We start from the raw sequence: 6,099 nt of genomic DNA on the forward strand, positions 1-6,099 counted from the left end.
TTCCAGTGAGGACACAGTTCAGTTGGCACATTGATGCCAGACTTACGGTTCCTTGAACACAGAACCCTGTTGCAAAATTCTGGGCCTACCAAACTTTGTGGTAATTTGTTATGCAGCAGTACAAAACTAATGCAGAAATGTATTATGGTTAATATAAAAAGAAGGAAGGAAAAGAAAAAGAAAAGCTTTGCCAAATATCCAGAATAAAATGCCTAGGAGTTTACAATAGTGAGGATTATACTTGAAGCGAGGAATTGATCTTTGATGGGGTTTGTGGCTCCAGAAGGGGTGACCACAAAAGAATGGGCAAAATCTAAGGGGCACACGGGCAACATGGCATTAAATTCACTAATGCCCTGGTGTGAGAAACCAGGCAGGTGAGTCAGAGTTGGAAGTGCTAGTGGTTTCTAAGCACCATGTGATAAAAGGAAAATTTTTGCTCTAAATTATGCTTACACATCATGGAAAAACCAATTTGTATTACCACTATATAGCTGATATCAACAAAAGCAGCATTTTTATCTGTACAGACAAGAAGTGATTCTTGTTAGAATGAATTTAGTTACATGTATTATACTACATTAGTTAAACTACATTTATTACGTTTGGTTAAAACAGTGGTGGGTAAATGAAGACAGTGGATTTTACTCTTGCATAAACCTGACTTGGTGGGAAATGGCTTTAGGTGTTTTACTGGATGTAGCTGAAGTGGCTTGGAGGAGACAACTTGAGCCATGATAGACATATGTAAACCACCTAGTAATGTGGTGGGAGACATAATGGAGTTTTGATGCATGCACTTTAAATCCCATTATCCTATTTTTGTACAGAATCTTCATGTTTTTAAATGGAAAAAAAGTGTATATAAACCCCACTTGTTGGGTTAGAAGGTGCTTCGACTTGTTGGGTTAGCAGGTGCCATCCTCATAGGGGAGGAAGGCAGGGGTCTTTCAGTCCTGGATCCACTGGCTCATGGTTGGGACAGGGAAGAGAGATGCAGGACACACAGGCATACAACATGCAACATCACTCTTTATTATGAAATTAAACAGCAATTGTGGGTGGAAAATACACAGAACAACTGACCCTTCAGGTGGTTATGTCACCTGGTCTACAAGGTAACGTTGGCTTCTTGGGCAGCCCAGGCCTCCAACCCCAGCCATGGGCGTGGCCTGAGGCTGGAGAAGAGAGAAACAAAGATGATGTGGATGTAGACAAAGACGTCATCCAAGGGCCTCCTTTTAGGGGATTTGTTTGAAGGCCTCCTCTGGGATCTTGCCCTCGGCCTGGAGAGAAGGAGTCGGGATGTTAGAAAAGCCAGCTCCCAGAGTTTCATCCCCAGGGCCACTGGCCTCCACCTTCTGGCTTTCCTGAAGGCTCAGAAATGTTCATCTTTAAACCCATCTGATTCCCAGAACCTCACCTTTGAGCGTAGTGAAGACCTGACCAGCTCTGGTGTAGTTCCCAGTCATTGTCCTGAAGGCACCTGCAGTGGGAGAAGAACAGGTGATCTCCATTGGTGCCACAGTACGGACATGCTGACCGTAGCAATGCACCGCTAAATCTATGCCACTGTCTTGCTGGGACACATGTACCAGTATGAGCACTATGTGTAATGACGAAGAAAGACCCAGTGAAAACCAAAATATCTACCACTAGCATTCATGCCCACTAGAATTCAAAAACAGAAAAGAAGAGCTGTGCAAAGAACAAGAAACTGAATATATACTGATCAAGAAAGATGTCAAGAAAATGACAAGTGAAAAATTTTAAAGTACAGGATTCCTATCATTCTTATTGAGATATAATGCACACAGCATTTTACAGTATATAATTCAGTGCCTTCTAGTATATTCACAAGATTGTGCAATCATCACAACCATCTAATTTCAAAAAAATTTTATCACCTCAAAAAGAAAACCCTGAACCATTAGCGATCACTCCCTATTCCTCCCCTTCCCCCAGACCCTGGCAACCACTAATCTATTTTTGGTCCCTGTGGATTTGCCGACTCTGGACATTTCATATAAATGGAATCATGCAATATGCCAGCGTTTGTGGCTGGCTTCTTTTACTTAGCATAATGCTTTCAAAGTTCATCCATGTCATGACACATATCAGAAGTGTATTCCTTTTATGACTGAATAATATTCTTACTATATGGATGTACCAGATTTATACATCCATTCACCAGCTAAAGGACATTTGGGTTGTTTTCCACTTTTTGGTTCTCGTGAATAATGCTGCTATGAACGTTCCTGTGCAAGTTTTAGAGTCAACATATGTTTTCACTTCTCCCGATAGATACTTAGGCGTGGGATTACCGGGTCTTACGGGTAACTGCATGTTAAACATTTTGAGGAACTGCCAAAATGTTTTCCCCAAACCACCACTCCATTTTATATTCCCACCAGTAACACGTGAGAGTTCCAATGTTTCCACATCCTCACCGACACTTGTTATCCTTCGCTTCATTGATTAAAGCCATCCTAGTGGGTGTGAGAGTGGTAACTCACTGTGGTTTCAATTTTCATTTCCTTAATGACTAACGATGTTGAGAAGTTTTTCATTTGCCTGTTGGCCATTTATGTATCTGCTTTGGAGAAATGTCCTATGCAGATCCTTTCCCCATGTGAAAAAGAAATGGGTTGTTTGCCTTTTTATTGTTGAGCTGCAAGGGTTCTTCATATATTCTTGCCACATATGTGATTTGCAAATATTTTCTCCCATGCTGCTGGTGGGCTTTTCACCTTTTTGATAGTGTGCACTGATGCTCAAAAGCTTTTAATTTGATGAAGACCGATTTTATTCCATTTTATCCTTTGGTTGCCTGTGCTTTTTGGTGTCATATGTAAGAAATGATTGCCTAACTCATGAAGACTTATACCTACCTTTTTTCCCAAGATTTTAAAGTGATAGCTCTTACTTTTAGATCTTTGCTCCATTTTCAATCTATGCTTGTACATGGTGTGTGAGCCAGGGGGTCAAAATTCATTGGCTTGCATGTGGATATCAAGTTGTCCCAGGACCATTTGTTGAAAAGGTTATTATTTCCCCCACCATATTTGTTTTCAGCACTCTGGTTGACAACCAACTGACCGTAAATGTGAGGGTTTATTTATGGACTCTCGTTTCTACTCCACTGATTCCTAACACTGTCCACATGCCAGTCACCACATAGTCTTGAGTATTGTAGCTCTGCAGCAGGATTTGAAATTGGGAAGTGTGTGTTCTCTAACTTTGTTTTTCTCTTTCAAGATTGTTTTTTGAGCATCTCCATGTGAAGTTTAGGTTATCCTAAACTTCTTTTTTTTTTTTTGCGAAGAAGGATTTTGATAGGGACTGCACTGAATCTAGATTGCTCTGGGTAGTACTCGCCATCTTAATAATAGTAAATCTTCCAACCCATGAAAATGGAGTGTCTTTCCACTTATTTAGGTCTTTGTTATTTCCTCAACAATGTTTTACAGATTCCAGAGTTTAAGATTTTCACCCTCTTCTGTTACATTGGTTTCAAAATATTTTACTATTTGATGGCTATTTTAACTGGCTTGTTTTCTTCATTTCGTTTTTGGAGTGTTCATTTTGCAACTACACAGAAATACAAGTGAGTTTTGTATATAGTTCTTGCATTAAACTTAGTTATTAGTTCTATGTTTTATTTATTTATTTTTCGTGGATTCTTTTGGATTTTCCATATACAAGGTGATGTCACTGAGCATTATCCTATCTTAAAAATACTTTACATTATTTAATAGTATGATACCTTTTTCATGGGATCACCCTTTTTGGCAGCAAAATATCCAAAAAGTCACTTTTCCAATTGCCTGCGAGTTTCCATGATTCACTTCCCCCCGCTGTTCCAACCCATCTTCATTCCCACACACACACCCAGCACTCACTTCTGAGCCCACTCGAGTTTCATCCAGACTGGGTGGAGAAAGCCTGCACCATTTCCTGCTGCTCCCGGGAGCCGGTGTGCACGGGAGCTGGAGGGTGAGTGTAGGCACTGGGATGGAGAACGCACTCTGAGGCTCACTGGGGGAGGCATCCCTCACAAACAGCTCGTCATTCACGATGCACAGACTGGAGGAAAAATGGGCCCTCAACAGCTGGACAGATGGACCACCCCACACCCCCAACAACAATCCTGCTCCCACTGCCACTCAGCAACCAGATTCCTTCCACCTTCCTCCTGTGTCTGTCCCCCAGGTTCCTTGGCTGGTACCTATGCCCCTCCCACAAGCCCACCTTTGGGGAGATTATCCACCATCTTCATGACATTTGGACGTTTCCCTGCAACTCAGGGACAGTTTCACGTTTACCCTTTACAACAGCCCAAGAGTGGACAATCTGAAATCCACTGTCATAGGAAGACACTGAGTCGCACAGAGGCCACGTGACTTGACCAAGGTCACATAGCCAATGAGTGCTGGGACCAAAGGAGAGAAGCCTACATTCCAGTTCCAGAGCCCATGCCCTTCTTGACCACTAGGCTAGACTGCTCCTTGGATCTACCTGCTGGCTTTCCACAGTATTGAGAAAACCTAAGGTGGGCACACCACATTCCCACACCCCTGAGCCCAGGCTGGGACGGGGGTTCCCACCCACCACACGGCACTCACCTGGAAGGGCTGGCAGGGATAGCGATGAAGGTCGGGTGAAGGCACGAACAGAACCCTGAGACCTTCCTTCCACTTCAATGACAAACAACAAACTTCAGTACCCGAGAGCCCCACCTGCTTTACACGCTCACACAGCGGTCTGCAGACAGAGTCTGATGGATACTCATGCTGAGGGGACAGGTGCTCACTGGGGGCCAGGGTGTCGGGAATGCGGAGGGCAGCTATAGGAGCAACCTGCTGCCGGTGGCAGGACCTCTACTGTGCGCGGGCCCGTGACAACCACTTCACCAGTTCATTGATGCATTTGTCACTGCTGCCCAAGATATGGATGCTAATACCTCATTTTGCAAATGAGGAAAACTGAGAGGTTAAGTAATGGTCCCAGGATCTCAGAGGAAGGCCCTGGGATGAGAGCCATCAAACTCCACAGCCTGTGTCCCTAACGCCCAGGGTGTGCGGGGCAGACAGGCATGAACGCAGGTCAGACCTGGGTCCTTTGTGGGAAGAGCGAGGGCTGGAGAACACAGAGGGGCCGGGAAGGGAAGGAGAGGGTTCGGGGGTGGCTGGGGAGGGTGCTGAGAGGGAGCCCGGCCGGGGGGTTGGAGCAGTGGGGCATCTGGGGACGGGGGTCTACACACACTCACCTTCCTTGAACACCCCGTTGACAGAGAAGCAGAGCATCGTGTTCTGAAAGGGAAGAGCCCAGGCGCTCAGTCACCACCTAAACCTCCTACCCACCTGCGGCTCCCGGTCCTGCCCAAGATTGGAAGCAGGCGCTCACCGTGTGGAGCCACATGTCCACCACGAAGGAGCTGAGGTCATGCTGAGTTTTGGGCAACAGGCAGAGGGAGCGCACAATGTCACGTTTTGTGTGTTTCAGCAGCTGGACCCGCAGGTCTGTGGGGGGAGGAGAAGCGAGGGAAGGTCAGGGGCTGCCATGCCCTGGGCCCTAGGACTGACCCCTTCCCGCCCCCTTTCCCGCCCCGCCTCCTCGTCACACACTCACAGGGGTCCTTGAGCTTCTTCATATTCCTGCTGTCCTTGACGTACTCCCGCAAGCTGTTCCTGGGAGAAAAAGAGAAAACAGGAGGAGGTGGGCCGGCCCCAGTGTGGGGGTTTGCAGGAGCTGCCCTGCGTCTGCTGGGGAGCCACACGGCCCCAGGAGCAGAGTGTGAGCTGTGATACTCACGGGGCTGGGTCCTCGGGGTTGAAGGGAATGGTCAGGGAGAAGCAGGCCTCGTCGTGATAAGCACCCAGGAGATCCTGTCGGTCTCCAGAGTCGTGGATCAAGTAATACCTGTCGGGGAGCCATGAGCACTGTCTGTCTCTGTGGTCCGGACCTCAAATGAGGCTTGGAAACTCCCTGTGAGCAGAGCTGAGCTTGGGTGGCCTCAGCTGTCCCAGCCCTCCCCTTCCTCAGGTTGCCAGCAGTACTCACTGCTGCAGGAATTGCAGGATACGCAGCGCTGACTGT

General features: G+C 46.5%; 1 pseudogene; it reads right to left on the reverse strand.

Annotated features, from left to right (window-relative positions):
- Positions 1-1,241: 1,241 nt before the first annotated feature.
- LOC135320255 (nuclear RNA export factor 2-like) overlaps positions 1,242-6,099 on the reverse strand; it is a 6,140-nt pseudogene continuing 1,282 nt past the window's right edge.

Source organism: Camelus dromedarius, chromosome X (assembly GCF_036321535.1).
Source record: "Camelus dromedarius isolate mCamDro1 chromosome X, mCamDro1.pat, whole genome shotgun sequence".
In the NCBI taxonomy this organism is placed as follows: Eukaryota; Metazoa; Chordata; class Mammalia; order Artiodactyla; family Camelidae; genus Camelus; species Camelus dromedarius.